At 42.7% G+C, this 22517-nt stretch overlaps 1 long non-coding RNA gene across 1 annotated transcript; it reads left to right on the forward strand.

Moving 5' to 3' along the window:
- The first annotated feature begins 20294 nt into the window (after nt 1-20294).
- Nucleotides 20295-22069, forward strand: LOC125485365. The gene is made up of 3 exons (XR_007264117.1): nt 20295-20610; nt 20901-20955; nt 21220-22069. It is a non-coding gene; the product is annotated as an uncharacterized LOC125485365 (long non-coding RNA).
- Nucleotides 22070-22517: the final 448 nt, after the last annotated feature.

The raw sequence follows: 22517 nt of genomic DNA on the forward strand, positions 1-22517 counted from the left end.
GGATGAGTGCAGTTCCAACAACACTCATGACACCATCCAGAACAAAGGAGTCGTTTGCACCACATCCACAAGAATCCACACCACCCCCAACCCACCACCACCAACACTGGGCACTCTCGCAGCTGTGTGTACTATCTGTAAGATACACTGCAGAAATTCGCCAGGGCTCCTTAGACAGCACCTTCCAAACCAATAACTACTTCCATCTAAAAAGACAAGGACAGCAGAAACAAGGGAACCCCACCAACTGCATGTTCCCCTCCAAGCCACTCACCACCCTGGCTTGGAAATATATCACCATTTCTTCAGTGTCATTGGGTCAGAATCCTCTAAGTCCTTCTGTAATGGCATTGTGGGTTTACCTACAGCACATGGACTGCTATGGTTCAAGAAGGCAGCTCACCACCACCTTATCAAGGGCAACTAGAAATGGGCAATAAATGCTGGCTCAGCCAGTGATGCCCACATCCCATGAGTAGATAAAAAAAGTAACACATCTGATCTTTAAACATCTCAGGATGTGCAATGATTTAAGCTGATGTAGCAAACCTGCAAGAAAGAAATTGCATTTATATAACATTTTCTGTGTATCAGAAGAATCAGCCGAGTGAACTGTCAATGTTGCTGCTGTGAGAAATAGGACTTTTGAGGAAAGTCGCACCAACCTGCTTCTAAGAGGTTGCTCGTGCAGGGCACGTAGTCACTGGCAAGTCTACAGCTTTCAATGTGGCAACATCAGGGATGCTGTTTTATCATTATAGACATCACTGGACCAGGCAACAACTACACTGGAGTCTGAAACCCTCTGACCCCTTTACAAATATTCCCCAGGACATGTTGCTACCTCCTAGACCTATTCAGCAGCATATCACATCTCAAGGAGCCCTGCAGAACATTTAATAGAGCCTTGCATTCCAACTTTTTGCTTGCTTTTAGGAAACCCTTTTTATGACCCAGTGGCATTAGTCCTGACTTCTGGCAGTTCAGCAGATACTATGGACTGGGGGGTCACCACCAGTGGTATATCTGATGCTGGCCACCATGAAATTGCTTCTAAGGATAATTTGTTTAAATAACAAATGGATCTCCTGTAGCCATGTTCACAGTAGAGAGGAGTGGTGAGCTGGAAGTTTTTTGCACTGGTAGGATAGTGGTGAAGTATTGAGATGTTGAGATCTCTCTTGACTCCATAGTATTCCTAAAGTATTTGACACATGGGGTGGATACCTGACAGAAACCCCATCAGAAATGGAATGGGAAATAATGACACTGACTCAGCTGAGAATTGAAACCTTAAAAAGTCCAGTGTATGAGGGTGGGATCTGGATTGTTTCAAGCCTGTGTGGAGCCGAAAAGGCTACTCCCTCTATCCAGTGACTTAGTTCTCAATTCATAGAATCCCTATAGTGTGCAAGCAGGCCATTGGGCCCATCAAGTTCACACTGACCCTCCGAAGAGCATTACACCCAGACCCACCCCCACCCCCACTCCCCTACCCTATCCCTGTATTTCCCATGGCTAATCCACCTAGCTTTCACGTCCCTGGGTGCTATGGGCAATTTAGCATAGCCAACCCAGCTAACCTGCATATCTTTGGACTGTGGGAGGAAACTTGCAGGGAGAATGTGCAAACTCCTCACAGACAGTTGCCCAAGGATGGAGTTGAACTCAGGTCCCTGAAGCTGTGAGGCAGCAGTGCTAGCCACTGAGCCACCATGCTGCTATCAATTGTTAGCAACTGTTTCCTGGCAGCACCAGTACTAATGAAGACAGCAGTGCTAAGCAGAGGAACTGAGGTCAAGGCAGGAAGACAGCATCTGGCCTCATCACTTCAGATTGGATAGCAAAGGAAATGTTTCTCTGAGCTGAGAGTTCACAGCACCTCCTCTGTCACAATCATGGATAGCAGGCATTCTTATAGTCTGATGATCAGATGTTGTACCATTTGGGGCACCATATATGGAGTAAATCAGAGGAACAGCTTGTATTGAAGCAGTACCCTTCAATGTATAAAAATGTCCCAAATAAGAACTAAAAATGTTCTTAACATTAAAAAGCCATGGCTCAATGATTTGCAAACATCTCTAACTCAATGGCTAAATCTCATGAGGCATTGCTTTTGATTAGAAGACAGCAATGTTGTGTCCTTTCCCAGGGATTGCTGCAACTGGCTGGGAAAAATTCTACCTCCACAACAAGCTAGAATACTGTAGCAGTTTAGTGACATTGCTTTCCAGATGAACATCACCATCTTGTGGAGGATAGAAGAATATAGGCATTACCATTATTATCGCTGCGTTAATACTTTCATTTCATTACACCAGGGTCATTTCAGCCTTGCCAATGAGAATATTACAGGCATTCCTTCCCCCATTGATTTGTTATACAGAAATCTGTATTAGGCTGTGTAATATCTAGACTCTGGCATCTTGAGACTAACACCAGGGGGCTGAATCTTATGTGTTTTTGGCTAAGTCTGAGCTGCAAAGAATTGTTTGAGGGTTTCGCTGCAAAGCCTAGCATGTTCTCTTGTTGTATCTTATGAAATTAGCTGCATTAACTGTCGAAATCACCCCCTATGGCATCCCTCAAGTCTGATTCCAGTGCATCTTACCATGCACTGGTCCCTCAACAACTCGGCAGGCATCAACTGAAACACCAACTTCCCTAGAAACTGCTCCATTTTAAAAGGCACCAGGATGAACACCGGTGGGCAGGGTAGGGGGAGGAGCAAAGGAGGGGCATCCTCTTCTCAGAGGATAGCTAGAGGAGACCGTTCCACCAGACCCTGGCAGCCTGGTCCCTGGCCCCACTACTTTGGTCAGTGCTATCTTTACATTCTGAACAAGCAGCCAGCAGTGTGTAGAAAGCTCATTTACTTTCTCTGCCGCATCAGGATAAGTATCATTATCTTCTCTCCCATTTCTGACACTCATTGCATCTGCTATTGTACCTACCTCCCCCGAAGGCTCATGCTCTGCCACTCTCACTACTGCCTTCAACACCTTCAATCCTCTGCTCTCACCCAGCACACACCATTAACCCACAAATACTGACAAATACCTCTGTGTGGATTGCACGTGTGGAAGCACAATGTGGTGAGCACTTCATGACGACAGCACCACATCTGGTTGAGCAAGAATTACCCCAGGCTGCTGGCACTGGTAGGCCTGCCCGAGACCAGGCACCTGCTCAGGCCCAGGAGGGAAAGGACCCAGCGATGTTGGCGTTCAGGGACTTCATCCGAATGCACAGGTAGGGACAGGTTGGCAGCTGCCTTGAACAGTCAGGTCCAGCACCCTCAGTATCTGAATGACAGGGACACAGACCTGCATTCCAGAACCCGAGTTGTTGGTCCTCAGGACTGATGGCCTGGTGATGGGAGACAGGGATCCTGGCACACACTCCAGCTGCCCATTCCCAATAAGGAGGCATGGTGATGCCAGGAGATAACCAGCCAAAGGAGGAGCCACACCATGGCCCCTCAGGGCACTTCAGGGGTGGCCAGGCCCACCGTCTCCATCCACCCTATATGCTTTCTTCCTCCAACCCTCAGATTTCCATTCCAAGGAAGTTCCACTTGCCTCTGGCAAGAATACGTTCAGTATGTCAGGCCCATCCAAGGCTCAAGTAGCCCTGGAGTCACTCAACCAACTCACCAGGGCCAACAGGTTCCATTGACAAGCAGGTTCCTTCCAGCCTAGCTGTGGAACTGGGGAGTACACTCACACATAGTGGGAGGAGAGGAAGTATGAGACCTATTGAGGGCACTTTGGTGGCATGGGCTGACACTGAGTTGTAATTGATTTTGCACTCTTGTATAAATTTCAGTGCTCTAACCATGCAGCTGACTGTTTGTGTCTTTGTGTAGGGCTGAATGACTTGTTCACATGGCCACAGATAAAGTTCTGGGGATAGAGCTCAGTGCTTCATCATCTGGAAGCAAGAGGGACAATGCCATGGCATTGGTTCATGCTGACAGCTTTGACCCTCCTCATACAACATCCCTGTCCTTTGATGGCCTCAGTGTCCAGAAGTCTGTAAATGCGTTGTCCAGCAGTGTCTGTGACAGGGAAGTGCAACACATTGAGGGAGGATTCTGTGTCCTATACCCTACATGAGTGTGTCTGTCAATGTTCTTAATCATTAAAACCCCCCTTGCTGGTGGTGCAGACTCTCCCTGACAGGTCGGGTTACTTACCTTGCCCACTCTGAGTGTGCTCAAAACTATTTTCTTTCCCCTTTCTCTTTCCCTGCAATTTTGATTTTCAGCACAATGGAAGATGACAATGAGCGCTCGTAAGCCAGTGGCTTGCAGACTCTGGCCCTGAAACATCCAGATCCTCTCCTAACAGTCCTTCCCATGAACCCCCTGGTTGTCACACCTACCCAGATCCCCACCAAACCCATCTAAATGCCCACCTTTCCCACCACTCCAGGGATATAAGGTGACCATGCCAAGTGCGGTCATTCACTGACCCCCCCAACCCAAAAACCAGGATGCTCCTGACCATGGATGAACCCTCCCCCCACCATGCTCCATCGCCAGATATGTTTCACCCTAGCTCCTCTTTAAAGATCCTGTTGGCCTCATTCATAATTGCCATTCGTCCTTTCCCACATCCTGCAGCCCCGCTCCCAAAGGCTAACTCACTATGTCTCATTCCCAAAGTAACATTAACCCGGACCCCCACTTACCTTTCCTACAGTTTCTGTAAACTAAACTGCTGCACTGACTGGGGCCACCAACTTGAGCGATCTGATTGGTCAGCCTCAGACAGGAAGTACCCAGACCGCTGACCACTGCCTGTATATTTTACTGACTGCATTATCCCTGCTCACCCCACCCGATAGCCACAGGACTCACTGTGACCTATTCCACAGACTACAGAGGATAGGCCTCCTAACTGAGAGGACCCCGAGCAGACACCTAAATGTGGTCAATCCCCTGGACTGGATGTGAACCTACTTTTGACTCTTGGGTGCCTCTCTGCACACTGGCAAGGACTACTTGCCTAAGATTTTGAGACATGGCTGTTTGCTAACTGCACATGCCATTTGTTTGCTGCTGAACTGCTGGCACATGATGCAGCTGGGAGACTGGCGTGACACATTTCTGTACAACAAGATATCATGCACTGGGCTGCAGTTGGATCTAATTCAGCATGGAGCTCATTTAGAGCAAGCGACAAACACTCCTTCTAATTTCCATGTCTGGTTTTCTCAGTATTTAGCTTGCCTGGTGAACTTAGCAAGATAGAAAGCTGAATATTGATGAGGCAAGTCAAGCTGTCAGCAAGCTCTCATCAAGCAATAATCCTCCCTAATTCACAACTTATTGCTGCCTAGTGAGAAACTCACCATGTTGCTTGTGAAAAGCATAAACAATGGTGTGAGATGTTCCCGACGTCGCAATGGGTCTTGCCTGACTTCTCAACTAATTCATCGTGGTCAACATGACACAGGTTCCTATTAGATTCTGTCCCAGGAGTTTAATACCTCAACTGATGACATTCCATTGGCAAGATATTGCTCATGAAATTCTTGTGACATAGCTCATTACAAGTCAGATTTTATGTCCTATAATAGCAGCTATGTTATATATAATATGTAATGGGTTGGGATTTCCTTTTGAAAGTTCCTTTTTTCTGGAAGAATTGGAGGGCCAATTAGTGAGTACTTCACATAACATTTCAGGTCCCAAATTCTTACCTGTTATTTTTGTGTTAAATTGATTCAGAGTACAGGAAGTGGGGAAAGAAGATTGCAATTGGTATTTTTCAAGTGTGCCCTGAAACAGCTGACTGAGGCAGTAGGTCTTTTGTGCGGGAAATACCTGAGCAAAATAAGGCCTCAAACAACATAGGTAGTGCAGGTGCTGGGGCATCTTGTGTCCGTACCTTGGATAAAGTTAATGAAAATGATGGATTCTTTTTGCTATTTAGCATTGATTTGAGAAGTGTTTCGTAGCTTTAAAGAGCATTTCAATTGAGTATTTGCACAGAGCCTTTTCATAAAGTCAACAAGGACTACATGTTCCACAAATATGGGACAAGAAAGAACATACTGTTCCTAGCAGGGGTCAAGAAAATGATTAAGTCTCTGGGAGATCAGCCTGATAGGAGGTGGCACAAGGCAATCGGTGTTGTCATCTATGTAAATATAGGAACATAGCACTATGTAAATATAGGAACATACCAACAAAGTGACCTGTTCACCTCATCCAGCTAGCTGCACCCACACAGTTGGATCATGGCTGATCATCTACTTAATACCACTTTACTGTGCAATCCCTGAAATCCCTTGATTTCATTAGTAACTAGAAATTTATCAATTTCTGTCCTGACATGCCGAGTGATTGAGCTTCCACACTCCTCTGGCGATGAGAATTCCAAAGATTAACCATCCTCTGAATGAAGAAATTCCTTATCTCAATATTAAATGGCCCAACTCATAATCTAAGTCCCTTTGTTCTAGACTCACCAGTCAAGGGAGACATCCTATCTACAATCACCTTTCAACACGCCGTAAGAATTCACCTCAGTTTTTAAAATTCCAGAGGATAGAGGCCCAGTTTCCTCATTATCTTCTCATAATACAATACTGGGCATTAGTCTGATGAACCTCTGATGCATAGACCTTAAGGCAAGCAAGGACCAAAGTATTTTTTCTTTTTCAAGGGCTCCTCTTCAGATTTTCTCAAGGGCTACTTTTAGTTTGCTGGGGGCTTATTTTTCATTGTCACTACATCATTTATTGGTTGCTCCTGTCACATGGTAGCAATACCTTCTATCTTTGTTGACATATAGGTGTGATCTGAACTCACAAAGAAGCAGAATTACAATAATTCACTAATATCCTCAATAATTATCAAGTCTGCATTAAACTTAAAGCCACAGCACACAATGAAAGCACAAAATTCATAGGCACTACTGTATAAAATTAGTACAAGACAGCAGGCATAAATTAACAAAAGTATTTTTTTGAGAATATCTGACACCTCTGCTTGTAAAAAGCCATCATCCTAAGTACATCTTCTGCAGACTGGTGACGTCCTAACCATTGTGTTTCATCACTTATACACAAAGCCGGAGCATTTTAGTCAGTTACAACCCTATTTACTGCAACTCAGATCTCAATCTCAGATTTAAATTTCACAAGTGACATCATTTATTACAATAGGATACATTGCATTTTTCCAAGAAAAGAAGCTTCTGAATTTATGTCACCCTAAACCATGCTGCTTGGCCTGCTGTGTTCATCCAGCCCTGCACCTTGTTGTCTCGGATTCTCCAGCATCTGCAGTTCCTACTATCTCTGATTCCTCATTACATTCAGTTGCAAGATTTCAAGAGATCAGTTAGCTCAGTTGGCAGGACAGATGGTTTGTGAGGCAGAGTGACACCAACAGCATGGGCTCAATTCCTGCACTAGCTGAAGTTACCACAAAGGATTCTCCTTCTCAATATCCCCCCCTTACCTGAGGTGTGGTGACCCTCAGATGAAACCACTACCAGCTGTTTCTATCTAAGGAGAAAGCATCCTGATGGTCTGGTACTTATTTCAGTGATTCGAGGTTTTCTTGGATTCCAGTTTATTTTGTTCATTCATGTGATGTGCATGTCATTGCCTGGGCCAGCATTAATGAGAAGGTGGTTGTGAACTGCCTTCATGAATCGCTAACAGTCCATTCAGTAAAGGTACACTCACGCTGATGTTAAGGAGGGAGTACCAGGATTTTAATCCAGTGACATTAAAGGAACGATGATATTTTGAAGTCTGGTATTGAGTAGCTCAGGGAGGCAATTGCAAGTGGTGGTATTCCCACATAGCTATTGCTCTTTGCACTTCTAGGTAGTAGAGACGTTGATTTGGAAGCTGTCTAAGGAATGTTGGTAAATTCCTGCAGTGCAACTTGAACATCATGCACATTATTGTGATTGAGTACCGATGGTGGAGGAAGTGGATGTTTGTGGATGTGATGACAATCAAGCTTTGTTCTGGATGGTGTCAAACTTTTTGAGTGTTGTTGGAGCTCCGCTCACCCAAGCAAGTGGAGAGTATTCTATCACACTCCTATATTGTGCCTTGCAGATGGTGGATGGAATTTGCGGAGTCAGGAGGTGAATTATTCCCTGCAGAATTCCTATTCTCTGACCTGCTCTTGTATTTTTTATTTCAAAAATATACTTTATTCAGAAAAAATCTACATATATACATACATAGTCACAAATACAGTTCAGTTCTGTACAATAGCATAAGAAGAAAACAAGCAAACATTGGAGTTTGACTCTATCTAACAAACAAACCAAAGGCATCTCTTACTTGTACAAAGACTATATTTACATGTATTTGAGGCACTGAGAAGGTTTGATAACTGAACAATCCCCCATTTAACTTCAGTCTGACCTGCTGTTGTAGCCACTGTTTTTATATGGCTATACCATATCAGCTTATATTCAACATTCAATTCACTCATCTTGAGCTTTGCCTGTTCAGTGTAAATGACTGCATCAGCTGCCCATGGGTCTCCTGATAGATCAAGCCTGGGAAGTGCTTGACTCTGCCATGGTGAGCAAGGCCATAGTGTCTCATCACAACATCCCATACATGCTGCTGAAAGAGACCCAGTGAGCTACAAGCACAGGAGAGATCCAATCTGTGATTGAAGGAAAGTCTCTTCTTCATTTTCCTCCATACCGTTAATGGGAGTGACTGTTCTCCTATTGTTCATCACCGTGAGAGAATTTTTGGAGTTTATTTGGGGATGTTTAGGGATGAATTCACCCACTGCCATCATCTATTTTGAGCATTGCGCCAAGTGCAACCTTTTTTAGATAAGAACACCAAAACTGTACACAATACTTCAGATGACAACTCACCAAGGCTACAACTGCAGCAAGACATCTCTATTATTATACTTCAATCCACTTGTGATGAGGCCCAACATACTATTTGTCTTTCTGTTTGCTTGCTGCACCTGTATGCTATATTTTAGTGACTCTTGAACAAGGTCATCCTAGTCCCTTTGGAGATCAACACTTCCCAAACTCTTACCATTTGAGAGATACTCTGTCTTTCTGTTATTTTTTCTACCAAAAGTGGATAACTACACATTTATTCACATTATATTCTATGTGCCATGTTTTTGCATATTCACTTAGCCTGTCCAAATCACCTTGAAGCCACTTTGTATCCTCCTAACAACTTTCATTCCCACCTAGTTTTCTGTCACCAGCAATTTTGGAAATGCTGAAAAAGATACATTTAGTTGAAATCTGATATCTTGAACTCATTGCAACATTGGTTGGCAAGTGACCCTGATTGGTAGAATCATAGAACCATAGAAAATGCACCAGTCAGGTTGACACAGTGGTTGAAACATTGCCCTGAAGAATGACAGAATAGCTGTTGCCTATTGTTTTAAGTTGAAACAGTGCAGCATGAGTTCATGTTCTTTCTGTCTGCAGAGAACAGGCCCTGTCTTTTCATATATGTAGCTTCATCTCCACGCAATACACTGTGAGCCCAACTGACAATCTTAAATTGATGTCAGCATAATTCTTAGTACACTTGGGATGATTTTGTTAATGTTGACTAATTACAAAATCACATTTAGTCTTGGACACTGTTGCAAATTAGGCAAGCACGGGTTTATGTATAACAAATGGTCTACCTACCTCAGCATGCTGTTCTGGTACAGTATAAAAATGTTGTTTCCCATGAAGTTGGTACTTTTGGAAATGTCCTGGTGAGTGCAAGATCAAAACTTTGACAAAATCTGTCTATTTTCATCAGTACACAAGTTCTCTACTATCAAATGACTAATTTGTTGATATTATATTTAGTTCCCACATCCAAGATATTTGGGAACAGGAGACTAGAAATGGGAAAGAGAAAACAAGTTAACACGTGAAAACATAATAAAGTTAAAAGAGCCATCTCTCCAAGGGAAGAAATTATGCAATTGCTCAATTGCTGTCCAATTGTTGTTACCCTCAAGACATTCTACCATCACCCTCCGCATACATCAAATTCCAACAAAGCTCCGTTTATTCCAGGGGTAATGCTTCGGGATAGCATTGAAGATGAAGTAGTGAGTGTGATTGGAAAATAGGAGCCTCCATAGTGCTGGCAACAGAGGTCTAGATCTGCAGGTTAGCCTGCTGATATTGAACATTCCAAGAAGAATTGCATTATCTCACACATTTTCTACCATTGGTAGCAATTGTGGAAGAGTCCATCAGATACATATCTTATGTTCTTATGTCATCTGCAGCTGGGACCTCATCCTTCATTATTCCTGCAATCACTTCAGCAGCAATTTCCTAAGCCCAGCAATGCCACTGAGAAGGTTGGCTGCTGCTGGAACTATACTTTTTGCCATGAGTTAAATTGCAAAATAGGGGAAGAGATGAGTCCCCAGGGGGACTGAAGGAATCATGTTGTAAAAGCCACAGAGGGAGGGAAGGAGAAGCTGGGGGTGATGGTGAAGACCTCGGGGTTGGTGTAGGTGGGGGAGAGGTGGGGATCGGTGATGGAGGCACTGACTCTCAATCCCCCGTCTACTTCCTTTCCACCTTGAGAAGGCTAAACTGCTGGGGCTCACCCCCACCACTGAACACAACATTTCAGTCTGGTAGAAAATTACATAGCTCATAGCTGTCTGCTTTAGAGCCTCAATGAGGGTGAGGATGGGCAGACTTGACCAAGCCTCACTTACCCGCTCATAAAGCCTGACAGGTCCGAGGCTGGCAGTTAGGTGGCCGGGAGACTTTCAAATGAATTTTACACCACTCTCAACCTGCAAACCTGTCATCTCCATTGCTAGATTGTCACATTGCAAAGGAAGACTCGCAGCCTGAAGGAGGCTCATTTGGAGCTCATCATGCCTGTGCAGCTGTAGCAAGACTTCCTTACTTTCATACTGCAGTCTCCTTGGCCAACATTCTATTTGTCTTGATTTGCACAATATTTGCATGCTAACTTTTTGTAATTCATGTACAAGGACACCCAAATACCTTTGTAGTGCAGTAGTTTGTAATCTCTCTCAATTTAGATACTATTCTGCTTTTCTAATCCTCATGCCATAGAAGACAACCTCACATTCTTCTATATTGTACTCTATCTGCCAATTTTTTATAACATATGAATTCAGAGCAAGAGTAGACCATTCTGCCCCTTGAATAAGATCATGACTAATCTAATCATGGCTTCAACTTTACTTTCCTGCCTACTCCCACTACCCTGTCAGGTCCATATTAGTCAGTTATCCTGTGCCTTTGTATACTCTTTGTATCTTCCTCACAACTTCCTTTCCTACCTACCTGTATATTGTCACAAATCTGATATATTACAGTCCAAATTATTAATATAGATTGTAAATATTTGAGGGACTTGCAGTGATCCTTATGAAACTCCACTAGTCGCAGAACATCAACCTGAAAAAGACCCATTTGTTCTGACTGTGTTTTCACTTAGATAGCCAATCCTTTATTCTTTTTCCATGCTGATATATCATCCACAATACCATGAACGCTTATTTTGTGTAGTGACCTTTCAGATTGCACCTTATTGATTGTCTTTTGGAAATCCAAATACACTAATCTACTGCTTTCACCTTATCCACTCTGCTTCTTTCCTTTTTGAAGAATTCTAACAATTTTCAAACACCACTTCCCTATAACAAAATGTGTTGACTCTGCCTGATTTTGTAATGATTTTATAAATGTTCAAGTACCTCCTTTTAAAGAGTTTTAGCATTTCCCAATGACACATATTAGATTAATTGGCCAAAGATTTGCTGCTTTTCTATTCCTCCTTTATTTCTGCATTTTTGCAATCCACTGGGACCTTGTCAACATCTAGGGAATTTTGGTTGTGGTGCAGTGGTAATGTCCCTACCTCTGGGCCAACATGGCCTGGGTGTAAATCCAACCTGCTCCAGAGCTGAGTAATAACATCTCTGAGCAGGTTGATTAGAAAATATCTGTAACGAATACTTCCATTATCGCACTTCCTTTAAGACTATGTGTAGACCATCAAACAGGGAACTTATCCACCTTTAGTCCCATTAGTTTGGGACTGAAGCTCAATCTGTACACCCTGATGTTCGAATGCTGTGCAATTGGAAAGGCCAAACTGGCAACACCATAGATGGGTCTGTTTCCATGCTGTATCACTCTATGTTGACACTGCCAAAGTACATGAGTAGACAGAAGAAGACAATATTACTCAAACATCCAGCATTCAGTTAAGATAAGGGAAAGGGAGGAGGTTGATGCAATGAAACAGCATCAAAAGAATGCACAGCACTCAGAAAAATGGAATGTGTGGGAGCTGTGGCCCACTGTATTAGTTCACAATTGAAGAAAACGTTTATGGGTCAAGCTACAGAGCTTGTAGAGCCCAATTTCTAAGAAAAATGTACAGACCAAAAAAAGAAGGTGGAAATTACCAGAGGTAGAGCAGCAAGACTAATGCTAACAAAAATACCCTGGAACATGATGGGTTTGTGGATGTAATTGTCGTAAGAACCACACAATTACATGAAATGGCTGGCTGCAACAGTTTCTGAGAAAAGAAATTCACAGTCATTCAGATTTTGAAGAAGATTAAAACTAGGCCCACCCATGCATGAATCTAAAGTTGGAGCTTGATGACTGGAGTAAAAAGTAGCGCTCAGCTGATATCAAAGGATTTTGCCTGAAAATTTGAAAGAAAATGGTTGCTTATGCTGATTTAAAATGATCAAATTGTATGGGTCTCCATGAGCACTTTAAGGTTACTGAACAGCCACCAAATTTACAAAGGACATCTCGTATGTTATTAAGCAAGGTGTTCTTAATTCTCACTCCCTGCACAGCTGCCCTCTGCTGTAGCTTTGCCATCTCTTTGTCAGATGCAGCTACCATTCTTGAAAAGATTTGATTCACTCATAGTCATAGAATCATAAAACATGGAACTGACCCTTCAGTCCAACTACTGTGTGCTGAACATAATCCCAAACTAACCTCGCCCCACCTGCCTTCTCCTGGCCGATATCCCTCTAAACCTTTCCTATTCAAGTACTCATCTAAGAGTCTGTTAAATGTTGTGACTGTACCCACATATTCCTTGGGAAGTTCATTCCATGGGTAGGACCTCTTGAAGATCAAGGAAGTCACCTTTGTGTTGAACTCCAGGAGATGGGAGAGATACTAATTGAATATTTCATGTCAGTTTTTACTATGGAAAAAGAAATGGAGGCTACAGAACTCAGGGAAATAAATATTGATGTTTTAAAAACAGTTCCCATTACAGAAGAGGAAGCTCTGGAGGTCGAGAGAATATAAAGGTGGATAAATCACTGATCTAATGCATCCCAGATTGCAAGATACCTTGCAGAAATATTTGCATCGTCTATAACGACAGGTGAGGTGCCTGATGACTGGAGGGTGGCTAATGTTGTATCTTTGTTTAAGAAGGGTTTTAAGGAGAAACCGGGGAACGACAAACTTGTGAGTCTGACTACGGTTGACAGTAAATTGTTGGAGGTGATTCTGAAAAATGGGATTTATAGACAATTAGAGAGGCAAAAATTGATTAGGAATAGTCAGCATGGTTTGGTGCGAGGAAAATCGTGTCTGACAAACTTATTGAGTTTTTTGAAGAAGTCAACAAAAGATTGATCAGGGCAGAACAATAGACATTGTTTACTTGGACTTCAGCAAAGCCTTTGACAAAGTTCCGCATGGAAGACTAATTAGTAAATTAGGTCACATGGGATTCAGGGCAAGTTTGCCAATTGTTATGTGATTGAATGGAATGTTGTAGAATCCCCACAGTGTGGAAACAGGCCATTTGGCCCAACAAGTCCACACCAACCCTCCAAACAGCATCCCACCCAGACCCATTCCCCTACCCTATCTCTGTATTTCCCATGGCTAATGCACTTAACCTTCACATCCCTGAACACTATGGATAATTTAGCATGGCCAATCCACCTAACCTGCACATCTTTCTACTGCGGGAGGAAACCAGAGCATCTGGTGGGAACTCACACAGACACGGCGAGAACATGCACACTCCACACAGACAGTCGCCTGAGGCTGGAATCAAACCTGGGTCCCTAGCACTGTGAGATAGCAATGCTAACCACTGGGCCACCATGCCGGTGGATGCATAATTAGCTTAATGGCAGGAGACAGAGAGTAATGGTGGAGGGTTGCTTTTCAGACTGGAGGCCTGTCACCAGCGGTGTTCCACAGGGATCGGTTCTGGGTCCTCTTTTGTTTGTCATTTTATATAAGTGGTTAGTAAGTTTGTAAATGACATCAAAATTGATGTCATTGTAGACAGTGAAGAAGGTTTTCTAAGATTACAAAGGGATCTTGATCAAATAGGTCAATGGGCTGAAAAATGGCAGATGGAGTTCAATCTGGATAAATGCAAGGTATTGCATTTTGGTATAGCAAACAGAGGCAGGACTTATAAAATTAATGGTAGGGTCTTGGTTATTGTTGTAGAACAGAGGGATCCAAGGGTACAGATACGTAATTCTTTGAAGTTTGCATCACATATAGACAGGTTGGTTAAAAAGGCATTTAGCACGCTTTCCTTCATTGCTCAGTCCTTTGAATAGAGGAGTTGGGATGTCATGTTGGGGTTGTACAAGACATTGATGAGGCCTCTTCTGGAGTACTGTGTCCGGTTCTGGTCACCCACTTACAGGATGTTGCTGGGTATGGAAGGTTTGAGTTATAATGAAAGGCTGGATAGGCTGGGACTTTTTTCAGTGGAACGTAAGAGGTTGAGAGGTGACCTTATGGAGATTTATAAAATCATGAGGGATATAGATAGGGTTAATGGTAGATGTCTTTTCCCTAGGATGGAAGATTTCAAGAGTAGGGGGCATATTCTTAAGGTGAGGGGAGAGAGATTTAAAAATGACATGAGAGGCAACTTTTTTACGCAGAGGGTGGTTTGCATACTCATTGTAAGGAAGAGATTGCCCAAGTTTGTCTCTTTCAACTTTGTCACATGCACACCACCACCTTCTCAAGGGCAACTAGGGATGGGCAAGAAATGCTGGCCGGCCAGCGACACCCACATCCACAAATGAATAAAAAAAAGCAACAGGAAGCTCTAGGTCTTTTTTCCAATGGTCACAACAAAGGAGCAAGGCTTGACATTTGAAAATATTATTTTATTTATAATGGGTGAAATGAAGCAGTTGGGGGAACAAACTATCATCCACACTCAGACACTGAGAGCAGATTGGGAAAGACTAGGCGAAGGGAGCAAAAGGGTGAGTTTGTAATGAAAATCTCAGTGGTAGTATTGGTCTCAGTGATAACTGTGCAATAGAAAAATCTTACAAATGCACAGTGAATATGAAAAGTGGAAACAGCAAAAAGTAAGCCCCCTATTCTGATAGAAGTAGAAGATAGGAGAAAATAGTTTCCTCAAAGAGATTGATCAAAGTACTTTCTAAATTTTTAACATCTAGAAACAATGGCTGTCTAAAGAGGTCTAGAGATAAGGCCCAGATCTTCTGATTATCATCTAAACTGATCCAATCAACAGTAATCCTGTTAAAGATTTTCCAGTTTCCTGTCAATAATTTATAGAGCTAGACTTCCAAGATTAGCCTGATCTGGATGTTTTGATCATGAGACACCAGCTAGAAGTTCACTCAGTGCAGGATCAGCAATGAAGCCAAGCGACATCCTCCACCACCCCAACCCACCCCCATCTTTTTTTACAGACACAGGCTGCAGTATTCCAGTGAATAAAATGTTTAAAGTTCCCAAACCCACTTTGACAGCAGGAGAGGGGTTAGGGTGTCAGGTGGGTAATGATGTAATATGCCAAAAGGGTGAGGGTGTAGGGTAAATGTTGGCCGAGGGGTAGACTGCAGGGTGGATCAGGAGATAGGGTGCCAGGTGGGAAAATGGGCAGGGTGGCGGGTGACTGAGGGAGCAGGGTGGAAGGTAGAGTGGGAAACTATTATGGCAAATAAACTGGGGGCCTGTGAAAAATCCGCTTTTATCTCTTGAGATGGGTTGTTTTTAGAGGGTTCCAGATAACATGTAATTGCCAGTTGGAAATATCAAGATCCTAGGCAACTACTACAGGGTCATTGTGTCAGGATTTTCTAGAGGTCCAGTTCACATCTTTCAGGATATTGTTGCAATCATAGTGAAAGTGGTCCTTCAAAATTCAACTTTCATTATTTGGCTTTAATACTGAGACTTTCATGGACCAAAAAATGGTTTTAAAAAAGACATTATTTATTTACAATGGCTGCTGTGTTCATCTGACAAAGCCAGTCAACCCACAATGAATATATGAAACCTACGGGAGCAGAATTGTCATTTTTAAGAAAGAGCTCTGAAACTCAGTGCGGGATCAAGAACTCACATCTCTGTTTTACACAACCTTGCACAATAAACTCACACATCCCCAGATGAGGGGGCGGGGAGGGAGTGGGGAGTGAGAATGTGGGAGGTGAGAGGAAAGTGAGGCAGGGAGGGGGGACTAAGGATGGGGGAGATGGAGTGAAGCCGGGGGAGGGGGAAGTGAGGACTTGGGGGATGGGATAGTGAGGACGTTGGGGAGGGGGATAAGTCGAGGAGAGGGACAGGGAGGAGGAAGTGAGGATGAGGGTGTGCGATGAGGACAGTAGGGAGACGATAAATGAGGACGGAGAAGGGAGAGTGACGATGGGGTTGAGAGAGAGGAGTGAGGATGGGGGAGGAGGGGAATGCGGGTGAGGTGAGAGAGACGTAGGGAGGAATGGGGGGGGTAGGGGGGAATGGGGAGGGGGGGGTACGGGGAGTAAGGATTGGAGGGGAAAGTGGGGAAGGGCACAGAGCAGTGGTCATATGGGCAGTGCTGAGGAGAGAATGGGGGCATGCATTGATGTGGGAGGAGGGATTTTGATGAGGAGAGTGGCCTCACCCTCCCCTTACTCCCCTCACTCACTCACTTATTCCCCTCCACCCTCATCCCTCCCAGCCCCTCTCCACAGTTGCCTCCCTGCCCGTCTTCACAGCCTCTTTAATTTTATAAGCAAACCCTTTGAAATGTGCACGTGGGAATTTAAAGCACTGCATCGTGAGTAGGTGTGATGTGTCAAAAGACATTCGGAATACGGGGTGTCTTGATTGAAGTTTTCATGGAAACTGATAGTGCTGATAAAGAGAAGCTATTTTTACTGGTTGAGGAATCTTTGTAGAATTTGGAACCTTTTATGCAACAGCAGTTGATCCTAGGTCAATTATAAATTTCAAATCTAAGATTTTTGTAAATCAAAGGTATCTAGAAATATGGAGCAAACGTGGGCATATGGAGATAGGTCACAGATAGCCATGATCACCTTGAATAGTGGAACAGGCTCAAAAAGTTAAATTGATTGATCCTGCTCCTATGTTCTATGACACTATCACACACAAAGCATGTGACAGCTGAAGGTGCAGTCTGATTCACATCCCAGTTCTGACCACTTGGTGTCAGATAGTTCCCAAAAATCAAACTAGTTTGATGAGAAAAGGTAACTATGTATTTTACAAAATACAGAATTTTCACATAGATTAAGGAAAAATTAAAATGTATGAACATCTAGGTCACTTCTAATGTAGATTGTATTCTTTTGCTGGCCAATAGAAATGCCAACCATTCCCTCGATATCTGAAACACTTAAAAAATTGTTTTTTTTATTTATTCATGGAATGTGAGAGCTACTGCCTAGACCAGCATTTATTGTCCATCCCTGATTGCCCTGGACAAGGTAGTAACAAGCTGCCTTCTTGAACTGCAGGAGCCTTTGAAGTCTGGGGACTTCCAGAAAGGAGTTCCAGGATTTTGAGCCAATGACAGTGAAAGAACAGTGATATACTTCCAGGAAGGTGTGAGCCTTAGACAGAAGCTTGCAGGTATTGGTGTTCCCATGCATCTGGTGCCCTTGACCTTCTAGGCAATAGAGATAATGGGTAGTGAGATAGTAGGAACTGCAGATGCTGGAGAATCTGAGATAACAAGGTGTAAAGCTGGATGAACACAGCAGGCCAAGCAGCATCAGAGGAGCAGGAAAGCTGGTTGGTGCTTGGCCTGCTGTGTTCATCCAGCTCTACACCTTGTTATCTATAATAGAGATCATGGGTTTGGAAGGTATGTCTGAGGAGCTTTGCTGAGTTATTGTCATACATCTTATCAGTGGTACACACTGCTAACGTTGTGCGTTGGTGGCGAAAGGAGTGAACATTAAAAGTGGTGGATGGGTGACAATCAAACAGACTGCTTAGTCCTGGATGGTGTCAAGCTACTCGAATGTTGTTGGAGCTGCACCCATCAGGCTGATGAAGGATATTTCATCATACTTCTGACTTGTTCCTTAGGCAGTGGGGAGACAGGAGGTAAGTGTCTCATTCAAGAATTCCTAGCCTTTGACCTGCAGCCGCAGTACTGACATGGCTAAGTCCAGTTCAGTTTCTGATTGATATGATTCTATGTTGATAGTGGAGGAATTTCAGTAATGATGATACCACTGGATATAAAGACATGATGGTTAAATTCTTTCTTGTTGGCAATAGTCACTGTTTGGCTCATGCGAGTTGTGAATGTTACCTTTTTTTATTCACTCATCGGGATCATTTCTTGCCCATCCCTAATTGCCCCAGGGAAGGTGATGATGACATATCTTCTTGAACCACTGCAGTCCATGTTCTGTCAGTGGACCCACGATGCTTGAGATTTATAAACATGTTATAGCTTTACCTTTAAACACTAAATAAAGTTATTCTACAGCCTATTCGGTGGTCTGCAGTTTGCAACCTAAATTATGGGTGAATTTGTATTGGTCACACTGAAGTCAATGATGTATGACCACACCTGCAGCACTTTGTTTGCCAGGTGGTATCTGTTTATGTTAGGAGAACATGTTCCATTAGAAACGGCTCTGTAATACCAGTTAATTCTAAGGAATGAGACATTTACTGCTGATACTTGCAACATGGATGTTACAGCTTGGTGCCAGTTTTATATTTGCTGCCAGCCACACCACGCCCAGCAAATAGCTCTGCAAAATCTCTCAAGGCAAGTTTGCACCACTGCAAAGGCAGCAGGAGATTCACGCAGCACTTGTGCAGCAGTGAGGCTGCAATAGATGACACTGTTGCTCTAGTCAGTAAATGAAGAGACCAGGGTAAACTGAGTGGTTTCACAATCAGGAGGAAGTGCCTGATTGACATCAGATTCCTGAGCTGAGAGTAATGAGTTAATCAGTTTCTTTTTGAATAATTGCTACAATTTAGATTTTCATGTTATGCTGAATACTCAGTGGTTAGAAGGCCTACACTGAACATCTCACTGTGATATGTGTCTTTAGCACATCCTCTTTAAGCATTAGCAAAACAATAGTCAGTGTCGTTCCCTTGTTTTGCTATTAGCAAATGTTTGGAAATGTTAATTTCACACTGCTTTTGGACTATTAAAACTGCAGTCAAACAGATTAGATAAAACAAGAAAATAACTAGTACTTACATGTAAACATTTACAAGATACTTATTTGCTTCTTTAATAAAAGGATGTTTAAGGGGGAGGGAAAGAGCTGGAGTAGGAGAAAATAACAAAGTGATAAAGCAATTACGAGTCATCACCCTCCTTCATTGTTTCACCCTCTTTCCTTTCCCCAGAGTTTCCCACTGATTAACCTGAGCAACCATTCATTTCCTCACTACCTGTTTGTGGCCAGAGCATAAAGTGACAATTCACCTTAAATCTTTGAGGCCGAACAGTTTAACCTAGACTTTGACTTAAACTATGGTTTAAATTTGACAACAATTCACTGCCATTAGACACTTAAACTTCCCAATATTTCTTCTTACGGATTAATTCTCACCAAAATACAGGAATATAATTTTTTTGTGTCAGATGACAGAAAAGTATGCGTTTATGTTAAAGGCAGCAATCACATAACCCTTTCCAATTTACTGTGGCAGTGTAATCACCGCATATTAGTGAAAATTATAGCCTAGCACACAGTATAATCAGCTCAAACTATTGTCAAATTGGTTTCTGCCAATTTCCCAAAATTCATGGAGGGGTGGTGAAAGCAATATTGTAACAATGAACCATAGTCTTGGAATTATTTTTTTCTATGTCTTCCATATTGAGCCCCTTTCTAATTTTCAATAGTTCTATCTGGTCATACCTCACCCTTCTATTTTTCTGCAATGAGTCCAAGTCTGTTTAGAATTAGGATTAGAATTAGAATTGGAATTAGCCTTCATTGTCACATATGCTCAATGAGAACAGTGAAAAGTTTACACATTGCCACTTGCAGTACCACTTAGGCACAAAGGTACTTAGGTACAGCTTCTTTAGTTAGAAGATCTTAGAAAATAGAGAAATAGAATGTCCAGTGTTGCAGAAATAAAAGTTCAGAAGAACAGTATTCCAACCCAGATCACACTGGCACCCAGCCTCAAGGCCGCACCGGGGCCTGGCTCTAGACTGCGCTGGGTTTCACATTGACGTTCATGAGGCTGGGAGATCGTTTCAGACCACCACGCCAGGCTGAGGACACCATGCCAGGATAAGGGGCCGTCACACTGAGAGGCTTTCCAAGTAAGTAAAATCTCTCAGTTTTTGTGTCATCTTTCTAAATCTGTTTTGTACCCTCACGGACATTCAAACTCCATCATGTCATAAATCAAAAGATAAATTTTTCAATCACTTTAGTGTGAAATCATTAACAACTTTTTCTTTCCAAGCATAAATAAATGGAGATTGACAGTAACTTTGTAAACCTCATTGGTAATTTCTTTAATCTTGAACAGGTCAGAACTATTTATAAGATATGAGAGTGGCTCCACCTGAGGATAAAGGATCTAACATACATCACATTCTCTTTTCAGAGGCTAATGGACCTGCATCAAAAGGCTTCCAGGCTTCACAGTTGCTGGGTGCCAGGTAGGGAGAGGAGATCACCATTTCCTCTAAGCTGTGTGGCTGTGTGTGGATGTAGCTGCACGGAGGGTCCTTGTGTGTCAATTGGTGTGCTGACACTGTCCGTGATATTGATGTCGGTTCTAGAAGTGAGGTTGCCAGACCTGCTGTGCTTTTCCAACAATTTCTGTTGTGAAGTTGAATGATAACTTCGATCATATCTTGCAGTGAAGGTTCACAATATATGGAGTCTGCATTCTCACATTTGATCTTTTCTTGTTACTACAGGCCTGAAAGAGCAACCTGACAGTCCTACCATGGTTGGTAAAACAAGTCCCGACAATTTCTACCAATCTGGGTAACATTTCCAAACAGTAGGACAACAACGTATGTATCGCATAATGTATTTGATGAGCTTTGCTAAGGAAGTCACAATGCACAGGTAAGAAACAGCAATTTGGTGGTTAAAATGAGCAGGAATAAGATGCTTGGATGGCCGTCTGATACCTGGGTGGTCACATGAAGGTCAGAACACTATCCCAGACTACTGAATGACTACTTGATGCCCTGACGGCTGCCAAGGGCTTGAATGAACACCTAACGCCTGGATGACCTAATGCCCAGATAATGAATTCCTGTCTGATGACCATTTGAAGCCTGAATGATTTGGCATCAATGACATGTGGTACTTTATAAAATCTAGCCCTGAGATATCTTTGGGCTGCTATTTCTTGGTGGTTTTGCTGTTGATTGAGAAAGAAGATGAAATTATGAATTAAAATTTCACGATTTACCATGATGGAACTTGAACCAATGTCCTCCATACTTTGGGCCGGATTACAAAGCCGGTGACATTACCACTACACCACTGCTGAGATGAAATTGGGTATCGTGTTGCTGGATCATGTCACCTCTTTGATCTATCTGTGATCAGCACTGGGACTGATACTACAGTCAATTCCTGAAGCAGCTTGGGCTTACCATAATTGGCGCAGGCAGTGGGATTTGCTGTGGGAAAATTTTGCTACAAATGTTCTTGCAGTAGATGATGCCATCAGATTGTCTCCATGATCAAATCCCATGGAGGCACTTGAACATTATTATTGTCAATTACGTTTGCCAAAGACTTGGAGATTGAGTTAGTGACATCAAAGTACAATAAAAAATTCAAATATCCTTGTGCGTTTCATAATAGCATGTGAGCTGACACCAAAATTCACCCACTCAAAATGCCCTTAGCTGGGTTCCCTGAATTTGGCAATCTTTATAAACATTAAATCACCTTCTATGCTGTTTTCAATCTAGTTGTTTAGATATTTTTGTTCCACAATGGTCTACAACTCTGCAAATATCTTGTTTCTTTAATGTAAGAGAAACCCCTCACCAAAAGAGGTTAAAAGAGTGCTACAAATGTAAATATCAATACACCTCACAAAAAAACACGCACCCAATAAAAATGCCTTCCTACATGGAGAATATCTATACAGTAATTTCAGCCCGACAGTAAGATTACATAGTGCAGTTGTGTTCTTCGTGAATGTAAAAAAGAACACCATTCCAGATTCATATATATCTAAATTAATTTT

Source organism: Rhincodon typus, chromosome 2, assembly GCF_021869965.1.
Source record: "Rhincodon typus isolate 14 chromosome 2, sRhiTyp1.1, whole genome shotgun sequence".
In the NCBI taxonomy this organism is placed as follows: domain Eukaryota; kingdom Metazoa; phylum Chordata; class Chondrichthyes; order Orectolobiformes; family Rhincodontidae; genus Rhincodon; species Rhincodon typus.